We start from the raw sequence: 23,168 nt of genomic DNA on the forward strand, positions 1-23,168 counted from the left end.
GCTGGTCTCAAACTCCTGACCTCGTGATCCACCCACCTCAGCCTCCCAAAGTGCTGGAATTACAGGCATAAACCACTGCGTTCTGCCTTTCTTTTCTTTCTTTCTTTCCTTTTGTTTTTTAGATGGAATTTCACTCTTGTTGCCTAGGATGCAGGGCAATGGAATGATCTTGGCTCACTACAACCTCTGCCTCCTGGATTCAAGTGATTCTCCTCCCTCAGCCTCCCAAGTAGCTGGGATTACAAGCATGCACCACCATGCTTGGCTAATTTTTGGTAGAGGTGGAGTTTCACCATGTTGATCAGGCTAGTCTCGAACTCCTGACCTCAAGTGATCCATCTACCTCAGCCTCCCAAAGTACTAGGATTACAGGCATGAGCCACCAGGCCCAGCCATATTCTGCTTTCCTAGACAGAAAATATTCTGATTATTTCTAGGATGTGCCATCTTAATGGCTTGAGAATTGCAGTACTAATGCTTTGAGGCTAAATTTTTCTTTGTTCTTTTTTATTTTTTAAAACTTGGCAATACAACATGGCAGGTACCAACTGCCTGATGGGTGTGAGGAAAGGTGACTGCCAGCACACTTTCTAAAACCCCAGGCAGGGCATGTTTCTAATCTGGGCAGCGATTCCCCCCACCCAGTAAATCAAGACCAGCAGATTCTGTGCAAGTGCCTTAGCACACCGGGACACTCGGAATATGAGTCAAGTCTTGGTGAGGCTGAGTTTTATATGAGATTAAGAGGGTACTTTGTAGCAAAGCTCCAGGCATCTCCAGTTGGCATCTTTGAAAGTAGAATATCAGGACTTGTTGGAACTCCACTCAAGGCAATTTTAGGTGACTCTGGGGAAAGAGGAGGAGGAGGAAGTCAAATATTCGGTCTTTAGCTATTGTGGGATGGGGGGCGGGGTAGGTCTTAGTGGGTCACACTTGGAGAGGAAATTGACAGGACTTCTCAGTGGTTCTCTTAACATCTTTAGTGAGGTTTCGGCTACCTTCTTGGCAACTTGTGTCAGAACTAATCTTTCCATGTGTACATGAAACAATCTAGTTGGCAACAATCTAATGACTTTCCTGGTCCTCCTTATATGTTTCAGGATATCATAGTTCCAGGATCCTTAACGGGGAAATTTAAATTTGGGCTCACCCCCAGTGTACCTATTGCCCATTTAAAAGACCATGCACTATAATGATCCATTATAAACTAAGAAAGGCTGGAAATGCCCTGCTGACATTTAGACATGGTGGTGCCCATGGCTAGTCAATCTGGCCTTGGAAGGAAAGCAGGATATCCTCTTACTGGATGTTATAGGAAAGATATAAGGGATAGGTTTGTGAAACCAAGGCTAGAAAAAAGATTGAATTTTTGATACCTACCCAAGAATGGAGGATCCTGAACTAGAGTTGAGTCTAAACATGGTAGCCCAGGATGGCAAAGGCAGGTGAGGAGGTGAAGTCCACAGGAAGACAAGAGGCTGACCAACGACGGGCGGCTAGTCTGCGGCCTCCTTTGCTGAGCTCAGGTTCCCCTCTGCTCCAAATTCTTGAGGAAATGAGGATCATAGTTTCAAACTTTAAATCAAGACTCCGTCACATCCTGCTAAGCTGTACACAGGAAGAGGAGATAGAGAAGCACGCACACACCAGTGGCTCAACTCCCCAGGCTTCTTAGAATCTTCAAGTTTTGTTTGCTCTGTTGAGATCTTTGTGTGTGTATGTAACCAATAGGAGAAATTAATTTAACAACTTTCACGACCTGTTTACTGAGTAACCCAGAACATATCTGAGAATTGCTTTTCTCTGTGTACGGGGGGAACCCTGGGAAGCAGTGAAGTGTGTGTGGATTGGAATAATCATCATGCGAAATCCTTGCTCCTCTGCTCGGGAGACCAGAGGACACTTACTAAATGTTTCTGTTACTCACAGAAACAATTGCTTTAGGCTTTTGTATTTATTAGCTCACCACAGTGTAATTCTTAACTAACCGTGGAACAGTCAGCAGGAGGCTGACTGGAGGTTTATATATCCCAATTATCATTGACACTTTATTTTCAGAAAAAGTGAGTTGCCAATTACCAAAACAGAATGGCTCAGTCACTTCCGCCATTGAGTGTGGACACGGCTCTTGGCTATTGACTATGTTCTATTATATAACCAGATGTTATAATAACTTGAGTCCATACTGGTCCTCCCATTCAGCCCAACCCAAGCATGGTGGGGAAAGGGGTGTACAACAGTTTGCCCCAGGTGGCCCCACAGGAGATAGCAGACATTGCAGCTTGTGTCATTTTTCCACCAACAGGATCAGTGTTGAGTTTGTGCATTTAGCATCCTCGTTAATCCAGGTGGAGTAGGATTACGACTCCAGACTTTAACAGCAGCCAGTGTCAGAAGAGGGAGGGGCAGGGAAACACTAGAAGAAATAGAGGAAATTGTTCAAAATTAGTCACAATTTTGAATAACTTGGGTTTTAGGTTGTATCGTCCCTTGTTAATTCTGTTTCCTGTGCTTCTAACTTACATTTCTCGATTCCTTGGTTGGCTTTATTTACCTAACCCACACCTTGTCTTCCATGTTCCTATTCTCTCTAATCAATATATTACCAATGTAATGGGTAATTATAATATTTGGCTCTAGTTTAGGCCATCGGTTTAAATTCCATTGCACTACATTACGACATCAAGCTGGGGAGCAGATACATGAAAAGATTATTGTCAGTGGTGTTAATAGGGAGAGAGAAGACTGTATTAGCTAGATTCCTTAGAGAGCTCATGAAAACTGGGGGTTATTTATGATAATTTTTCAGATTAGAAACAAAATCAGGCATAGCATTGACAGAACAGGAACAGGTGCATTCAATTTACTATAGCCCACAGTTAACCACTGTATTAGTTAGGGTTCTTAGGTTCCAGGAAGAAGTAGAACCCAATTTAAGCAAATAAATTCATTGGAAAGATTTTGAAGGATTACAAACCCAATGGGAAACTTAAGAACCATGCTCCAAAGTAGGCAAGAAGTTAGTTCCTAGAGAACGAGGAAGCAGGAGCCGCTGTAATGGTCCCGTTTGAAAGCTAGGGCTAGAGTACCATCACTGGACTGATTCCTCAGCCATTGCTTTAGTCTGCACATGAAGCAACCCACAGGCCAATGTTGTTAATTTTTGGCTTCCTGGCTGTACCAGTATACTGATAGATAGAACATGACCATTTTGCCTTCTTTGCTGGGAGGCAGGCACTAGATATACTATGTCAACTAGACCATGAACATCTGGAGGGAAGTAATTTCTCTAAATGTGTAGCCAAAGGCAACAAATGTCCTACACGTTGACCAGCAAACCCACTCTGGCAAAGACCAGAGCAGTAGAGGGAGTGGGGGTTTAAGCCACCCAGAGTACCTAATTCCTGCATTCAGCTATGATGGCGCTCAGTCCTCTAAGCCCCCCAAGCTATTTCATGCTCATTGTTTAAGTTACAATAAAGGATTCTGGCTGGGCACCGTGGCTCATGTCTGTAATCGCAAAACTTTGGGAGGCTGAGGTGGTAGGATCACTTGAGCCCCGGAGTTTGAGACCAGCCTGGGCAACAAACACTCTGTCTCTACTAAAATAATAATTAAAAAAAAATATTGGAAATGGTAAACATAGGCTAAAGTAAAAGATTCTTTTTATTTTTCAATTGTCTCTAGAAGACAAATGACTATGCAAAATAGTAGTAGCAGTGGTAGTAGTAATAATGCATTGTTGGATTTAGACATATGTAGAAAGCATGATGACAATGGCACAAGGGAAAGAAAGAGGAAATGGAAGCCTGTCATTCTAAAGTTCACCTTGTAACTGAAGTGACATAATATTTTATGAAGGTGGACTATGGTAAGTTAACGATATATACTGAAACCTTAGAAGAACCATTAAAACAGTAAAACTAAGAGTTATAGGTAATAGCCCAAGAGTGGAGGTTAAAAAAAAATCCCACAACTTAATAAACCCAAAACAGGGTAGGGAAAAAGGAACAAAATATCTATATAATAGATAGAAAAGTATCCAGAAGACTACAGGTGTGTGCCAACATGCCCGGCTAATTTATTTTACTTCTTTTTTGTTTTTGAGATGGGGTCTCACTCTGTCACCCAGGCATGGAATGCAGTGGCACAATCTCAGCTACTGCAACCTCCACCTTCCCGGCACAAGCAATCCTCAGCCTCCCAAGTAGCTGGGACCACAGGCACACGCCAGCACACCCAGCTCACTTTTGTAATTTTTGTAGAGACAAGATTTCACTCTGTTGGCCAGGCTGGTCTTGAACTCCTGACCTCAAGTGATCTGCCTGCCTCGGCCAATTTTTATTTTCTTTTATTTTTTGTAGAGCCAGAGTCTCACTACACTATTTAGGCTGGTCTCAAACCCCTGGTTTCAAGTGATCCTCCCATCTCAGCCTCCCAAGTGTTGGAATTATAGATGTGAGCCACTATGCCCAGCAGAATACCTAATATTTTGAGGACCATTACCCATCTATTCCCAGTTGTGTGAGGTCATGTATCACCATGGAATGTAAGTAACAGGATAGCTAACTAACTTTGACTTAAGCAATAATGGCAATTAATTATTTCATATAATGGGAAATATCAAAGTAAGGGGTCAGAGCTGTTAGAATACTTGTCTCCTGGGCGGGGCGCTGTGGCTCACGCCTGTAATCCCAGCACTTTGGGAGGCTGAGGCGGGTGGATCACGAGGTCAAGAAATCGAGACCATCCTGGTCAACATGGTGAAACCCCATCTCTACTAAAAATACAAAAAATTAGCAGGGCATGGTGGCACATGCCTGTAATCCCAGCTACTCAGGAGGCTGAGGCAGAAGAATTGCCTGAACCCAGGAGGCGGAGGTTGCAGTCAGATGAGACCGAGCCATTGCACTTCAGCCTGGGTAACAAGAGCGAAACTCCATCTCGAAAAAAAAAAAAGAATACTTGTCTCCTTCGTGTGCCACTTCCTGGTTGGAAGGCTTCCGCAGCTTCGGGCAACACATCTACATCTAGGGCAGGAAGCTGGAGGGTGCAGCTGTCCCAAAAGTGGTCTGGAAGATTATCCTACATCTCACCTAGTGATCCGCCCGCGTAGGTCTTCGAAAGTGCTGGAATTACAGGTGTGAGCCACCATGCCTGGCCACACCCATGTGTTTCATAGACATTAGAATTGCTGTTTTCTAGAGACAAATGTACACTCTCTTCTCCCATCCGCAGGGATTGAGCTGCTTAGTGTTTGGACTTACTGTGCCAAAATTTGTTTTCATCTAACAAACCAACAATTCTAGATAGCTAATCGCCCCAATCACTTTTCCATTAACTGCTGGAATTTGACAGGTGCCCCAGAAATATCTTGGGACATTCATTTGAAATTTAAATGAAGGGGGCACATTTAGGCAGCTTTGGTAACATGAGGGCAGCTCTAGCTTTGCCCTCCTCAACCCCATGCGTGTGATTGTGCTACTCATTGAGTCTAGTATGAGAACCAGCAAGCTGGCGCATGCATTGCGCACTTACGAACAATGCGCTCATCTATTTCAGGCCCCTCTTCTGAGTGCGAGAGTCTATGCACAGTCACTTCCTGATTTCTTCCTGATCACTACAGTGCAGGGTGAGGAGAATGGATAAGGTCTCTCAATTTTACATGTCATATCATTAATAGACCACTTAAAAAATAGATTTAGCTGGTACAAGTGCATAATCAGCATAGCAATTGATATAGAAGAACTATTTGAAAAATCCAACACCCGTTCATGATAAACTCTTTTTTTTTTTTTTTTTTTTTTTTAAATTTTTCTTAATCCTGTCCCTCTAGAGACATGATAAACTCCTTAAAAACTAGCCGGGTGCAGTGGCTCACGCCTATAATCCCAGCACTTTGGGAGGCCGAGGCAGGTGGATCACGAGGTCAAGAGATGGAGACGATCCTGGTCAACATGGTGAAACCCCATCTCTACTAAAAATACAAAAATTAGCTGGGCATGGTGGTGCGTGCCTGTAATACCAGCTACTTGGGAGGCTGAGGCAGGAGAATTGCCTGAACCCAGGAGACGGAGGTTGCGGTGAGCTGAGATTGTGCCATTGCACTCCAGCCTGGGTAACAAGAGAGAAATTCCATCTCAAAAAAAAAGAAAAGAAAAGAAAAGAAAAAACTAGCAATAGAGGGGAATATCCTCAAATTGATATAGGGTATTTATAAAAACCTACACTGAATGGCATACTTAATGATAAAGGCTGACTATGTTCCCCCGTGAGAAAGATCAAGCATGTCTGCTCTTACCACTACTATGTAACACGGCGTGAAAAGTTGTAGCCAGCACAGTAAAGCGAGAAAAGTAGTCAAAAAGATCAAAAAGGAAAACCCAGAATTGTTCCTATTTGCTAATGACCTACTTATATATGTAGAAATCCCCTTGAACCTACAATAAATAAATAGACAAACCCTAGAACTAATAAGTGAGTTCAGCAAGTCCACATGATACAAGATAAACAAAACAATCAATTGTACTTCAATTGTTCATTGGTATACTACCAAGGAGATATGCACACCAGAATTAAAAATATGGTCCCCCTGTAATCCCAGCACTTTGGGAGGCCGAGGTGGGTGGATCACGAGGTCAAGAGATCCAGACCATCCTGGTCAACATGGTGAAACCCCATCTCTACTAAAAATACAAAAAATCAGCTGGGCATGATGGCGCGTGCCTGTAATCCCAGCTACTCAGGAGGCTGAGGCAGGGGAATTGCCTGAACCCAGGAGGCGGAGGTTGCGGTGAGCCGAGATCGCGCCATTGCACTCCAGCCTGGGTAACAAGAGCGAAACTCCGTCTCAAAAAAAAAAAAAAAAAATATGGTCCCACTTAAAATCATTTAATAAGTACTAAAGTGTAAATCTAAGAAAAAGGTACAGAACTTGTATATTATATACTACGAAACTACAAATCACTGATGAAAAAGATCAAAGAAGACCTCAATAAATAATGAGACATACTATGTTTCATGGATTAGCAGACTCAATATAGTAAATATTTCAATTTCCAAATGGATATTCAGGTGTAACATAACTCCAGCAAGACTTTTTTGCAGATATAGACAAGCATTTGTAAATTTAGATGGGACTGCAAAGAATTCAGAAGGGCTAAGACAATTCTGAAAGAGAAGAATAAGACTGAGAGGAATTTGTCTACTCCATTTCAAAACTGATTGTATAGCTATACCAATTAAGATTGTGTAGTATTGGCAGAGGGATAAACACATAGATCAATAAAACAGAATAGAAAATCCAGAAATATATCCATAGAAATGTTCCCGAATGATTTTTGATAATGATTCACAAGTAATTCAAAACAGGAAAGATGGCAGAATGCCATGGTTCACGCCTGTAATCCCAGCACTTTGGGAGATCACCTGAGGTCAGGAGTTCCAGACCAGCCTGCCCAACATGGTGAATCCTTGTCTCTACTAAAAGCACAAAATTAGCCAGGTGTGGTGGCACATGCCTGTAATCCCAGCTACTCTAGAGGCCGAGGCAAGAGAATCACTTGAACCTGGGAGGTGGAGGTTGCAATGAGCTGAGGTTGTGCCAATACACTCTAGCCAGGGAAACAAGAGCAAAACCCCATTTCAAAGCAAAAAGAAAACCAAAAAACAAACAAACAAGAAAAACAGGAAAGACTGCTTTTTCACTGAATGATTGCTGGAGCAACTGGACATCTATAGGCAAAAAAGTAAACCTTTCCCTAAGCTTCACAGTTTATGGAAAAATTAATAAGATGGATCAAGGATTTAATATAAAGTGTAAAACTATAAAACTTTTCGGGAAAAAAGTCATAGAGAAATCTGCAAGAACTAATGTTATGCCAAAAGTTCTTAGACTGGACACCAAAAACATGATCCACAAAAGAAAATATTAATAAATTAGAGTTCATAAAAACTTAAAACCTTTGGTCTACAAAAGACCTTGTTAAGAGGATGAAAATGTAAGCTACAGACTGGGAGAAAACACATATCCACAAACCACACATTTTCAAACCACATATCCAACAATGAACTGGTCTGTGGAATATATTAAGAACTCTCAAATCTCAGTAGTTAAAAAAACCTCAATCTAAATAGGCTAAAACCAAAAAGAGACATTTCATAGATGAGGATGTACAGGTGACAATCACATGCAAAGTTGTGTTATTGGAGAAACTCAGTATCATTAGGAATATTTACTATCTCTCACACCTTGCTTTGCCTTTGTCTACAGTATTTATCATCACAGTATGTATCATGTATTTATTTATTTATTTCTTGTCTGTCCTTTTCAAATAAAATGCAATCTCTATGTGGATGGGAACCCTGGGTTCTGGTCACTGCTTTTTCACCAGGACCAGAATTGTGCCTGGTTGGTGGTAACCACTCAGTAGTATTTGTGGAATGAATGAATATATGCCCTTGCAAGTTTAGATGCAACTCAGCTATGAGTTTTATCCAGGGGGTCCTGGGCTTATTTGTTTGTTTTGAGAAGGAGTCTCACTTGTCTCCAGCCTGGAGTACACTGGCGCGATCTCGGCTCACTGCAACCTCCGCCTCCCGGGTTCAAGTGATTCTCCCGTCTCAGCCTCCTGAGTAGCTGGGACTACAGGCACATGCTGCCGCGAGGGGCTAATTTTTTGCATTTTTAGTAGAGTTGGGTTTTCACCGTGTTAAAAGTCTCCTGAAGTGCTGGGATTACAGGCGTGAGCCACCGCGCCCGGCCGCGGTCCTGGTCTTTTAAAATAATAGATTTTAAAATCACTTTTCCTTTCTTGTCCATAGTAATTTAGTTCGATTTTCTTTGTTTTTAAATTTATTTTTTATTTTTATTTTTGAGCTGGAGTCTGGCTCTGTCACCCAGGCTGGAGTGCAGTGGTGCGATCTTGGCTCCCTGCAACCTCCGCCTCCTGGGTTCAAGAGTTACTCTGCCTCAGCCTCCCGAGTAGCTGGGAGTACAGACCTGCGCCACCACGCCCGGCTAGTAATTTTCTGCTCCTTGGGTAATTAATGCTTTCCTCGAAAACTATCAGTTTCCTCTACATTTTCAAAATAATTTCCATAGATTTAGTAGTCTCTTATAATTCAATTTCTTTCTTTTTAATCTTTTTTTTTTTAAAGGATCACCACAAGTTTTCTACTTTATCATTTTTTTTTGTTTAAAGGATTAATATTGCATTTATTTTTTGTTGTATTTTTACTTCATTGAATTCACTTTGTTTTTATCTATTTATTGTATTCAGATTTATTTTATTGTCTTGTCCCCCTAATTTCCTTTTTTTTTTTTTTTTTGAGACGGAGTTTCGCTCTTGTTACCCAGGCTGGAGTGCAATGGCGCGATCTCGGCTCACCGCAACCTCCGCCTCCTGGGTTCAGGCAATTCTCCTGCCTCAGCCTCCTGAGTAGCTGGGATTACAGGCACGCACCACCATGCCCAGCTGATTTTTTGTATTTTTAGTAGAGACGGGGTTTCACCATGTTGACCAGGATGGTCTGGATCTCTTGACCTCGTGATCCACCTGCCTCGGCCTCCCAAAGTGCTGGGATTACAGGCTTGAGCCACCGCGCCCGGCCCCCCTAATTTCTTAAAGTGATTGTATTAGTTAGAATTAAGACTAAATTGCTGCAGCCAGGGGATCCCAAAACCACTTTATTTCTCTTTCATGGAACAGTCCAGGAGGGGTAGATGATCTATTCCACAAATATATTTCAGGAATGCAGACAAACAGTGGGATGCTGCCACTCTCTAAGGGAGGGATCAGCACCTACAGCATGTGGCCAAATTCTATCTGTGGCTTGTTTGGCAAATAAAATTTTACTGCAATGCAACCATGCTAATTTGTTTACCTATTGCCTGTGGCTGCTTTTGATCTGCAATGGCAGAGTTGAGTAATTATGGTAGAGACCAGATGGCCTACAAAACCTAAATTATTTTCCTTCTGGCCTTCTTTGGAAAGAGCTTGCTGATGCTGCTCTAAAGCAGTGTCCAGTCTGCATGATCAAAACTGGGTCACCAGCATGTCCTTGCTGGTTTCAGCTTGTGGGGAGGGAAAAGGAAATGTGGAAAAGCCACGTCCACTGTACCAACAAGTGGTACACAGCCTTCCACTCACATTTTACTGGTGAAAGTAAGTCACGTGGCCACATCTGGCTGCAAGGGAGTCTGGGGAATGCAGTGTAGTTAGGCATCAGCTACACACACCACGGCCCATCTACTATTCTTTCACTGTGGTAAAAAGAGAGAATGGGGTTTGGAGGATAGCTACCATTTCCTCCTTAGATAAACACGAAATGCCCATATTTTCTGTCTTTCTTCTTTAATAATGAAGAAACGTCAAACAATGCTTTTTTTTCCATAGTAACTTAGACTCAGAGTTTCTGGTATGACACAGCCTCCTTTTCATTGTGTTTTTTTAAGGTAGTTTGTAATTTCACTTTGGATTTCTTCTTTAAGGAATATTTTGGGGGATGTTTCTTAGTTTTCAAATATGTATTTTTTAAAGTCACATTTTAATTATTTATTTCTATTTGTTAAGGGAATGTGCCCCTAAAATGTATACTTTTACAAATATGTTTATGACCAAATGAATAAGGAATTTTGTAATACCTGGACACACATATGTGTGTGTACGTATTCCTTTTTCAAACGACAAAGATTTACCTAATAACTACACACAAGCTTGATTACATTATGTCATTTCTTATTTTTGTCTTTTATATCGAATTCTGAAAGATTTATTAAACTCCTTCATTCTAATACAATTTTTAGAATTAGGTTTTTACCTTTCTAATAATTTCCATTTATATGTTTACCTGTCAACAAGTAACTTGAAAACAGGCTTGCCAAATGATGTAAATTCATCCTTTCCAGGGAAGCAGAAGATAGACTAGAACAGGTTATCCCCAAGGTCACGTACATCCTGTTTCACTGCTGCTTGCACTCTGCTGGGTTTTGATCCTTCTTTGGGTCATGATCTGGATCATTTTTCTCATCTCCTTCTTCTCTGCCTTCCTCATCCACTTCTTCACCTTCTTAATCATAATCATCATCATCATCTTCAATAGCTTCTCCAGTAAATTATAACACTAATCTTGGGATTATACGCTTATGTACGAAGTTACCAATTTTGAAGTCGGCAGCAAAGATAGCTTCAGCATCATCATCCAGATCTCCACTCTGAGGAACTTCAGGAGGGCCAAAAAAGTTAAAGAGTTGCTGGAAACTGTTTTAATCACAGTACGGACTGTCCCACGTCCCTTGTGTTTCTCCTGCTTCTTAATAGTTTTCAAAGCGACATTCTTTCCTTTTTTTCCAATCTATCTGGCACCCTGTACAACCCATAATTTCTGGTCCACCAAAAGAAAAGGGATCAGAATCATCTGGTTCTGACCTCATCCTATGTGTCTTTGTCAGTACTTCATTTGTAATATATCATTGGGTTCAAAATGAAATTCTAAGATAAAACTCATAGGTTGGCCAGCATCTGAGAACTTCACTTTAATATCTTTCAAGTGCTTCAGAATAGGTTCATCATGTTCCTGAACCATATCACTGAGCAAGTTAACGTTCTTAAAAACAGTTAACCAAAATTCAGGAATTCATTTGGGGTCTTCTTTTTTTTTCATCTTTTTCCTCATCTTCAATCTTGGCCTTTTCTTTCCAGTCCTCTGACATCTCATCTTCTTCATCTGCTTTCCATTCACATTCTTCTTCTGTAGGTTCATAAATTGCATTAATAATCTCAAATCGCTTATCAAATAGAGGCTGATCGAGAATGGCATACTTCCTTTCAAGATCGTGAACTTCCTCATAGAATTTGGCTTCTCTCTGTGCACATTTAACTGGCAGGTTTCTGAGAGCATTCGCTGGTCTTTAACTACCCTAACGCAGGCTTTCAACGTATCCTGTTGGTGTTTATACCAGACCATCAAGTCTTTCTTGAAGAGCTGGAAGAATCTAAGGATTTTGCATCATCTGAACAGTTAGCTGACGTGCTTTGATTTTTGTTTCTTCACCAGTTTCCTTGTCCTTTACTTCTTTCAACATCATCCAAATCTTGATCAAGTTCAGACTGTTTGCTGTCAATGTCTGCCATGTTGTAAGAACTCCAAATATCTGCAGCTAGTATGGGGAGGCAGGAGGCCGGAGCTGCACAGGCAGTGACTCAGGGCGGCAGCAGCAGGAGGAGCAGGAGGCGGTGCCCCGAGCAGATGGTGCTAAAAAAGCCCTGTCATGTTTTTAAATTTAAGTTTATTATATTTTCCTATTTATGTATTTATTTATTGAGACAGGGCCTCATTTTGTTCCCCAGGCTGGACAGTGGTGTGATCTCATCTCACTTCAGCCTTGACCTCCTGGGTTCGAGGGATCCTCCTGCCTCAGCTCCCCAACTCGCTGAAACTACAGGCACACATCCAGCTAGCTTTTGTATTTTTTTTGTAGAGACAGGGTTTCACCATATTGCCGAGGTTGGTCTCGAACTCCTGAGCTCAAATGATTCACCTGCCTCAGCCTCCCAAAGTGCAAGGATTACAGGTGTGAGCCATTGTGCCTTGCCAAGTGTATTATATTGTCTTTAAACATTGTTTATTTAGTGTTATTTGTATCCCTGTGTTTCTTTTTGAATATTTAATCTTAAGTCTATGTTTTCTGAGGTTAATGTCAGTTGTGATGTCTTTTTGTTAGTATTAATTGTAGTGTTCACTTTTTTCCTAAGCCTGCTTCTCTAGTAAGAGAAAAAGGAAAAAAAAAAGCCTTACTAGAAAAGGTATATGAGGATAAAATATGCTCTGTCTTTTAAAAGGCTGAAAGAAGATAATGGCTGGAGAGTGTAAATCATAAGGAATGACACATATAAGAAATATGGTTCATTCTGCTACTAGGTCTATGGACCTGCCTAAGTTGTTGCTCTCTGACTTCAATTATACATTTCTGGGCAGAACACATCAATTATCTATTTATTAGTCATCTATCTATCTCCAATCTATCCATTATCTCTGTATCTCTCTATCTCTCTCTCTATCTATCTATCTATCTATTAGGTTATGATTCTAACCAATTTAATCATTAGCAGTGGGCTGTGTCTACTATTCTAACATAACTGCATCACACACCTGCTTATTTTCATTGCCAATACCAGGTAGAATATTTATACCATTACTATTTTGGAACTCAAAGTATTGAGTGGAAAGTGTTTATTTTCTTACTATTGTTATCTAAAAACATATGCAGTGTTTCAAGAAAACAAGCTACTGTGAAACATCAAATAAGAAGTACTGTGGTTGGGGGCTGAGGTGGAGAGCCAGCATATTTCTTTTTTCTCAATGTTTATTTTAAGTTCTAGGGTACATGTGTGGGAATGTGCAGGTTTGTTACATAGGTAAACATATGCCATGGTAATTTGCTGCACAGATCAACCCATCACCTAGGTATTAAGCCCAGCATCGATTATCTTCCTAATGGTAACCCTTACCCTGCCTCCTGATAGGGCCCAGTATATGCTGTTCCCTCCCCATATGTCCATGTGTTTTCATCGTTCGGCTCCCACTTATAAGTGAGAACATGCAGTGTTTAGTTTTCTCTTCCTTTGCTAATTTGCTGATGATAATGGCTTCCAGCTCCAGTCATGTCCCTGTGAAGGACATGGTCTCATTCCTTTTAATGGCTGCATAGTATTCCATAGTGTATATGTACCACATTTTCTTTATCCAGTCTATCACTGATGGGCATTTGGGTTGATACCATGTCTTTGCTATTGTAAATAGTGCTGCAATAAACATACATATGCATGTATTGTTATAATAGAATGATTTATATTTTTTTGGGTATATATCTAGTAATGGGATTGCTGGGTTAAATGGTATTTCTGCTTCTAGATCTTTGAGGAATCACCACACTGTCTTCCACAATGGTTGGAGTAATTTATGTCCCTACTAACAGCATAAAAGCGTTCCTTTTTCTCTGCAACCTCACCAGCATCTGTTGTTTGACTTTTGAATAATCATCATTTGGACTGGTGTGAGATGGTATCTCATTGTGGTTTTGATGTGCATTTCTCTAATGATCAGTGATGTTGAGCTTTTTTTCATGTTTGTTGGCTGAATGTCTTCTTTTGAGAAGTGTCTGTTCATGTCCTTTGCCCATTTCTTAATGGGGTTATTTGTTTTTTTCTTGTAAATTTGTTTAAGTTCCTTGTAGTCTCTGGATGTTAGACCTTTGTCAGATGGATAGATTGCAAAAATTTTCTCCCATTCTGTAGGTTGTCTGTTTACTCTGATGATAGTTTCATTTGCTGTGAAGAAGCTCTTTAGTTTAATTAGATCTTATTTGTCAATTTTTGCTTTCGTTGTAATTGCTTTTGGTGTTTTTGTCATGAAATCTTTGCCCGTGCCTATGTCCTGAATGATATTGCCTAGATTTTCTTCTAGGGTTTTTATTGCTTTGGGTTTTACATTTAAGTCTTTAATCCATCTTGAATGAATTTTTGTAAAAGGTATAAGGAGGGGTTCCAGTTTTAATTTTCTGCCTATGGCCAGATAGTTCACCAGCACCATTCATTAAATAGGGAATCATTTCCCCATTGCTTGTTTTTGTCAGGTTTGTCGAAGATCAGATGGTTGTAGGTATGCAGTCTTATTTCTGAGTGTTTTATTCTGTTCCATTGATCTATTTGTCTGTTTTTGTACCAGTACCATGCTGCTTTGGTTACTGTAGCTTTGTAGTACAATTTGAAGTCAGGTAGAGTGATGCCCCCAGCTTTGTTCTTTTGTTTAGGATTGTCCTGGATATACAGGCTCTTTTTTGATTCCAAATGAATTTAAAAATAGTTGTTTTCTAATTTTGTGAAGAATGTCAATGGTAGATAAATGGGAATAGCATTGAATCTATACATTACTTTGGGCACTATGGCCATTTTCACAATATTAATTCTTCCTATCCGTGAGCATGGAATGTTTTTCCATTTTTTGTGTGTGTCCTCTCTGATTTCCTTGAGCAGTGGTTTGTCATCCTCCTTGAAGAGGTTCTTCACTTCCCTTGTTAGGTATATTTGTACGTATTTTACTGTTTGTAGCAATTTGTAAATGGGAGTTCATTCACGTGCAACATTTGTATGTAGAAAACGATGTAATACCAATGAAACAAATCAAAGAAGATCTATATGACTGAAGAAAGATACTAAGTTCATGGATTGCAAGACTTAATATTTGAAAGATGTCCATGTTTTGCAAATTATATATGCAATACAACTCCAATAAAAATCCAAACAAACTTTATAATAGGTATCAATATGTAGATTCTAAAATATATACAGTCTATGTAATGTACACAAAACCAAAGGAATAGCCAAGACAACTCTTAAAAAGGAAAATACACTTGGAAGATGCGTGGGTCCTGATTTCAAGATTATTACAGTAATTATGATAGTGTGAGACTAGTGAAATGATAAATACACACATCAATAGAACAGAATAGAGAGCCAGAAATAAACAACTAACTGGTGCTGAGTCAATGAACATACAGTTCATCCAGTTGCCAAAAAAAAAAAAACCCACCAACAAACCTCAAACCTCAACACATACTTCACATCTTACACAAAAATTAAATCTAAATGGATCATAGGCCTACATGTAAAACATAACACTACACAATCTATAGAAAAAAAATCTAGAATATCTTCACAATCTTAGTTTTATTTATAAATTTTTAGATATAATTTCAAAAGCCCAGTCCACAAAAGAAAAAATATATAAATTGGACTTCACAAAAATTTACTTTTTTTTTGATACTGTTGAAAAAATAAAAAGACCAGCCACAGACTGGGAGAAAATGTTTGCGAATCATATATCTGATAAAGCATTCATATCTAGAATGCATAAGGAATTCTTAAAACTCAACAATTAAAAAGTCAACCTAATACAAAATCAACCTAATAAAACAGACAAAGGATCTGAATAGATATTTTACTAAAAATGTTTTGTGCAGTTGGAAAATAAACATATAAAGATTCTCAACATCATTTGTCATTGGGAAATGTAAATTAAAACAGGAAGGAGCTAAAACCCCGTAAGACCAATATCAAAATACCTTGAGGATGCAGGCAACAGAAATTCTCATTCATTATTCATGGGAATAAAAAACTGGTACAGCCATTTTGGAAGACAATATGAAAGTTTGTTATAAAGTTAGAAACAGACTTATATGACCTGAGCATCACACAGAATCTTTGCTACCTACAAAGATTACACAGAAAAAAAGAAAAAAAAAAAAAGAATCCTTCATTCCTATTGTATGTAAAGGCTATAAATAAACCACTAAAAATTGAGAATTTTTTCTGATACTTAACAAATTTCATACCTTTTTCAGATGCAGGTATTATACACTAAGCAAATAAAATTCTCTTTCCAAGTGTATTACATTTTCAGGTGCAACTAAATCTCAGATAGAACCTTGTACAGGTAGTCTTACTGACTTGAAAAATCAGACAATAGAGACTGGAGGGAAAACAGCAGCTGGAAAGTGAAGAAGGAGGTGGGAATCCCGGAAAGCAGAGAGACCCAGAACAGGAACCAAATTCTATGTATAAACTTTGCTCACATTTCAGTCTGACTCTTGTACCCATACAATGGGCAGACCCCAAGGGGCCAAATTTAGGTTGAAAGAATCTCTATATCAGAGGCTGGGCATGGTGGCTCATGCCTGTAATCCCAAGCACTTTGGGAGGCAGAGGCGGGTGGATCATCTGAGGTCAGGAGTTCGAGACCAGCCTGCCCAACATGGTGAAACCCCATCTCTACTAAAAATACAAAAAATTAGCCGGGTGTGGTGGCATGTGGCTGTAGTCCCACCTACTCAGGAGGCTGAGGATGGAGAATCACTTGAACTCAAGAGGCGGATGTTGCGGTGAGCTGAGATTGTGCCACTGCACTTCAGCTTGGGTGACCGGAGCAAGATCTGTCTAAAAAAAACCAAAAACAAGCAAGCAAACAAACAATGAAAAAACTGTAAATACAAAAAAACAAGAATATGTGAGCCACAGACAAGAGAAAAGGCGATCTGTGGGAAGACCCTGGGAAGGAGCAATGGCCGGGATCAGCAGAAAAGGATTTGAACACGATGCTGAGAGACATAAAAGTACATGCTCACTGAATGAACATACAGGAAATCTCAGTAAAGAAAGAGAAATGATAATAAGCCAACTACAGGTATTGATCGACTTACGGCCTATGCAACTTACGACCATTCGACTTTACTGTTGTACTGGACCGAGCGTAGAAAGTCAGCACCAAGACAAAAGTATGCCAGATTGCAGGGTCATTTATTATGCCGGCGACCACAGAGGACTCACGTCTCTCCAACCTGTGGTGTCGAAAGGAGGGTGCCAAGACTTTTTATACCTGAAAAACTACCTTGGGAGTGGGGGTGAGGAGCGGGAATGGGCATGAAAAGGTTTCAGACATTCCAAGGGCCAGGGGATTTTGTAATTCACCTCCTGGGCGGAGACGAGGGTGGGGGTCTCCGGACATTCCAAGGGCCAGGGGATTCTGTAATTCCCCCTCCTGGGCAGAGATGAGGGCGGGGGTCTCCGGACATTCCAAGGGCCAACAGTTATTGTGAGGAGAATGGGGCAGCCGTTGCAACTTATTTAAAAAACAGTTTTGCATTTTGTAAAGATGGCGTTGCTCAGGTTCTGGCTTTAGGCCAGCACAATATCACATTACGACCACAATCGCTAGCCACGACTGCTCCATTTCTGGCAGCGCAAACGTTGCCCAGCTGGGCGTACGACAGTGTGGACCAGCTTCTGGCAGCACTACCATCTCCGTGTGCACCATTTCAACTGTACATATAGCCTACTCATCTTACGACCAAATCGTGTTACGACCAGTCCACGGGCCCGACCGTGGTCATAAGTCAAGCACTAGCTGTACAGCACTAGCTGTACTTATGACCACGATTGGTTCCGACAGACCGGTCGTAACACGATTTGGTCGTAAGTTGAGTAGGCTATATGTACAGTACTGTGAAATGATGTTATAAAAATCTTTAAGTCATATTTTATCATAATTTTCTTTCATTATTGTTACATATCATAATTCTCTTTGTTCATTTTATGCCATTTGTATCATCTCTACACCATTTTGTTTCTTATTTTTACATTCGTCAGGTTTAAGTAAAACACTGCATTACCAGTACAACTGGTTTAATATTTGGAAAACATACAAAATTACAAAATACAGGTGCATACAAAAATACAAAATACAGGTGTAAGAAATACCATAGGAAACATTTTCCCAATTGCAAAACATATCAAAATATATAAACATGTACGAAACATTTGATTGGCCGCGGATCATTGATGTCGTCATCTGAGGCAGCAGTTGGGGTTACCGGAGTTGGTTCTTTCATAAACATGGTGAGCTTTGTCTGAATTGTATGTTTCTTTTTTTCTTCATAAATTTCACCATACGGATGAAACACATTGTGCGCCATCCGTTCAATCCTTGCAAATCGATGTTTGGGTCCATTGCTTCGAAATGTATAAGAAGTTTATTGGGAGGGTTTTGATGAAAAATATCCAAGACACAAAACACAAATTGCTGTACCGAGTCTGGGATAACAGTTGAAATGGTGCACGCGGAGATGGTAGTGCTGCCGGAAGCTGGTCCGCACTGTCGTCCGCCCAGCTGGGCAACGTTTGCGCTGCCAGACGCGGAGCAGTCGTGGCTAGCTATTGTGGTCGTAAAGTCAAATGGTCGTAAGTTGCATAGGTTGTAAGTTGATCAATACCTGTAAAGATTATAGCACTTAATATGCCATCAGGATACATTTAATGAGATGGTCATCCAGAGTTATGGAAAATAAAAATAATGCTAAAGTTTGCTTGCAAAGTATTGGAGTTGTCCAAGAAGTGCCATGGGGGTGTGTGTAGGTGGGGGGGGGTAAATGGGTACTTTTGTGTGGAACAGGGTACAGGAAAGGAGTAGGGAACAATTGGTGTGTTATGGCACGTTCTCAGTGAAGGAAAACCGTTGGTATTTTTGTCTACAAATAAAAGAAGAGTCATGTGTGATAAGATTTAAAAAGCAGGGGAAGACCGGGAGTGGTAGCTCACGCCTGTAATCCCAGCATTTTGGGACAAGGAGGTGAGCGGATTACCTGAGGTCAGGAGTTCGAGACCAGCCTGGCCAACATGGTGAAACCCCATCCCTACCAAAAATACAAAAAATTAGCCGGGTGTGGTGGCGGGCACCAGTAATACCAGTTACTTGGGAGGCTGGGACAGGAGAATCGCTTGAACCTTGGAGGGGAAGGTTGCAGTGAGCCAAGATTGTGCTACTGCACTCCAGCCTGGGCAACAGAGCGAGGCTCCATCTCAAAAACACAAAAACAAAACAAAAAATAAAACCCAGGAGAAAAGGGACTGTAGGGATTAAAGAGGCGAAAACACGCAAAGAAACATCAAAGTTAACCAGGGGAAGAAGTGGAATGAATGATTATCAAACTCAGAAAAATAAGGTAAACGAAAAAGAGAAAACATCCTTCAAGTAATAAGCACAAAGAGGAATAAAATCAAACAGTCTTAACTGTGAATGAACTGAATAAACTCATTAAAAACAAAGACTGTTAAATTAGGTGACAAACTGAAAACTAATAGTAAGGTATCACAGACACAAAGTTAAAGCAAAAGGTGACCACATCACAAATGGATAGTGAGATTTTTTGAGTGTCAGCTTGGTGAGCGCAGACTGGAAGGGCGACAGTCAGAAGGGAGTTTCCTTTCAGTGGAGGTGAAAGGCTCCCAGCATGCAAATCCTGTGGCAGCAAAGGTGAGGGAATGGGTGATTTCCTGGCAATTCCAAGACCCCAAATGGATCCAAGAACAACTGGAGCATTTGAAGTGAGCAATTGCCTGAGTAAAGATGGGAAGGAGGACCTGGCTACAGGAGAGGGCGCCTCAAGCATCACCCGCCTTTTAGAGAGCAGGCTGAATTTCCGATAGTTAAGCCCTTCCAGAATGGCAAGAAAATGAGCCCCATCCTCAACCCTCCTCCCCAACCAACCCGTCTTTCTGAAGCCAGAATAATTTGAGTTCCAAAGGCTAATAAGTTCAGTAAAAACGAAACTAGATACCAATTTCACATATTAATATGGAGTCAAAAGTTTAAACAAAGTATTAGCGTAAAGAATCCAATAATGTGTCGACAACAAGCAGATTGTTCCCGGAATGCCAACGTGTTTCAAAAAAAGATGAAAACGCCAATAAACGAAAGCAGAAAACCTATCTGGACGCATCAACAGATGCTGAAAAGGCATCTCCTAGAAGTTGGCAGCCAAACTTGGTAATTCTTGGATGTGATAAAGGCGACCGTCTGCTCTGCTCGGAGGGGACTTTCAACAGGAGGGGCCGGATGCAGGCGTCACATCCACCGCGCCCCGGGTCGTAGACCTCGGCCGCCCGTCCTGGCAGTCCCAGAGCCGCAGGCCCGGCACCGCCCGCGTCCTCGGCGCGGAGCCCGCAGCCAGGTGCGGCCGAGACCCGCGCGCCCGGGGAAGGTTGGTGGGGACAGGCTGCCTTGGGCCCAGAGCGCCCACGCAGGACGAGCTGCGCACCGCGGAGGGCTGCGGTGGGGGCGCCAGGCCGTCTTGCTCCGCCCCTCGCCCCGCCCGCGGCCCTGCGGTCTGGAGGACCCCGAGCGCCCGGCCCAACCCTCGGAGGGAGGAGGGTCCAGGTGCCGCAGACTCTGAGCCCCTGGCCCGGCGTCCGCCCGGCAGGACCCGGCACTCCTGGCTGGTAAGCCCCGCTATTGCGTGCGCGGTGCTTTCAGAATATACGGTTCTTCAGGCAAAAAAGTTGTAGGAGAGACGCCTGGATTTTTCCCAAACTATAAGGGAGTATCTTAACTATATTTAAAAAATTAATTTCAGCTAATATCCGGAATGAGACACCAATGTCTATCATCATTATTAATATTTTCTTGGAGGTTTTAGTAAATGTAATTAAAACAAAAACATGAAATAACTGACACGGACATTAGAAAACACTGTTACTACTTCTGCTCTAACTTGCTTCTCAAACTGGATTTTCTAAGTCGAACTCCATAGCACCTTGTTCTGTGGTTCCATGTATGTCTCCAAAGAGTTAACAGAGATCTTTTATTCTTTGTGTGTGTGTGTGTGTGTGTGTGTGTGTGTGTGTGTGTGTGAGTGTGTGTGTGTGGTGGGGGGGGGTGGGAGAAGAGGGAGGGGGAGAGAGGAATTTGATATGTCAACCCTAGCCACTTTTATGATTATCAAATAGCCATGGAGGACATTTGTATTACATTAGGATCAATCACTTTCAAAAATACTTATTCACTAGCAAATTATCAATAATTTAGATTTAACCAAGTTATTTGTAACTCCTTATCACCACATGTTTATCTTCTGCTTTCTGGAGATGTCCATATTGATTCGATTTTTGCTTCTCTGGGTTATTAGTAATTAAAAAATACAAAGTATACTTTCTGAATCCTTACATATCAGAACTCTTGTCTTTTGCGTCAACACCGGGTTTATAACTTCGACACCTGGCTCCAGTGTTTCAGGTAAGTCTCATGCTGTTTCAAATTGTAGGTCTCTGGGACCTGTGTATTTTTTCTCTTTATCCATCTAATTCAGAGCTTAAAGCCTCCATGATTAGAGCCTTGGAAGTACAAAGTTAGGAGAATTAGAATCCTCAATGGCTCTCTAATTTTGGTCCATTGTAGGGAAAGCATTTAGTGATGATGTACTTGTGAAGAGACAGTACACATGTAGCATCTCCTCAGGTTGATGCAGAAAACCAGAACAAAAGGAAGTTTAAGGATGATTACACACTCTTCACGGTATAAAATAAACTTTTCCATAGAACAGAGATACCCCATGTCAAAATTATTTTATTAATTTCTAGTGTCAAATTTTGAAAAGGTTTCTTAAAAAATGTCTCTTAAATGTTAAGATGGCCTAGTCTTTCAGGGAAAATGTTTGTAATTCATCCGACAAATACCTGATTAGCTGCCCTGTGCTTGGAACTATGTGGATAGGGTTTTGCCCTCATGTACTAGAAAACGTATTATCCTGAGATGATCTAATCAACTGGAATATATGTTCACAGGGCAAATAAATTACTGTTCAGTGAATGAGACCGACGAAGGCTTTGTGGAAGAGAGAGAATTTAAAAAGGGACGGAGGATGGGTAATGGGTAAGATTTCGGCATGCAGAATTCCTGTGCAGGAGGAGAAATCCAGCATTCTGGGGATGGCAGACAACTGCAGGCAAAGGGACAGATAGCACAGGCCCCAGTGTAAGGAACAATGAGTAATTTCCATATGAAAATCATGGAAAAAGGCAGAGGAGGAAATGGCCAGGTGCTGTTAAGGATGGGAGAACATTTTCAGGGTCACTGACTAAATAAAGATAGCACACAGGAATAAAAATAGGCATATCATATAAAAGAATTTATGACAAAATACAGAAGTAGCACCTGTTGGTACCACTGCAAAAAAAAAAAAAAAATTAGCTGGGCATGAGTTGAATTTACTGGCTGGAAGTTTTTAGACCTTATAGTCTTCAAGACATTTACAGGGTTAATATTTGCTACAGCCACTGATTACTATTGATTCTGGGGTGGAAAAAGCCGACATAACTTAAAAATCTTTTTTTTTTTTTTTTTCTGAGACGGAGTTTCACTCATGTTACCCAGGCTGGAGTGCAATGGCGCGATCTCGGCTCACCGCAACCTCCGCCTCCTGGGTTCAGGCAATTCTCCTGCCTCAGCCTCCTGAGTCGCTGGGATTACAGGCACGCGCCACCATGCCCAGCTAATTTTTTGTATTTTTAGTAGAGACGGGTTTTCACCATGTTGACCAGGATGGTCTCGATCTCTTGACCTCGTGATCCACCCGCCTCAGCCTCCCAAAGTGCTGGGATTACAGGCTTGAGCCACCGCGCCCGGCTAAAAATCTTTAAATAGGGCATCTTGGCTTAGGTTGTTAACCTCTTTACACAATGAACATTCCTAGGTCACGAGAATCTGTTTACAGGAACTTGCTTAAAAATATGAGGTGTGTGTGTGTGAATCCTAATAACAGATCGATTATGTATTTTTTT

The 23,168-nt window shown here is 41.1% G+C and overlaps 1 long non-coding RNA gene and 1 pseudogene across 1 annotated transcript; one reads left to right on the forward strand and one right to left on the reverse strand.

The window, feature by feature from the left end:
• Nucleotides 1-10,910: 10,910 nt before the first annotated feature.
• On the reverse strand, nt 10,911-12,228 carry LOC116563382 (annotated as a pseudogene).
• Nucleotides 12,229-20,642: 8,414 nt separating this feature from the next.
• Nucleotides 20,643-22,528, forward strand: LOC116563490. The gene is made up of 2 exons (XR_004274420.1): nt 20,643-20,831; nt 22,173-22,528. It is a non-coding gene; the product is annotated as an uncharacterized LOC116563490 (long non-coding RNA).
• Nucleotides 22,529-23,168: the final 640 nt, after the last annotated feature.

Source organism: Sapajus apella, unplaced genomic scaffold, assembly GCF_009761245.1.
Source record: "Sapajus apella isolate SASKATOON/1434 unplaced genomic scaffold, GSC_monkey_1.0 scaffold35, whole genome shotgun sequence".
Taxonomy (NCBI): domain Eukaryota; kingdom Metazoa; phylum Chordata; class Mammalia; order Primates; family Cebidae; genus Sapajus; species Sapajus apella.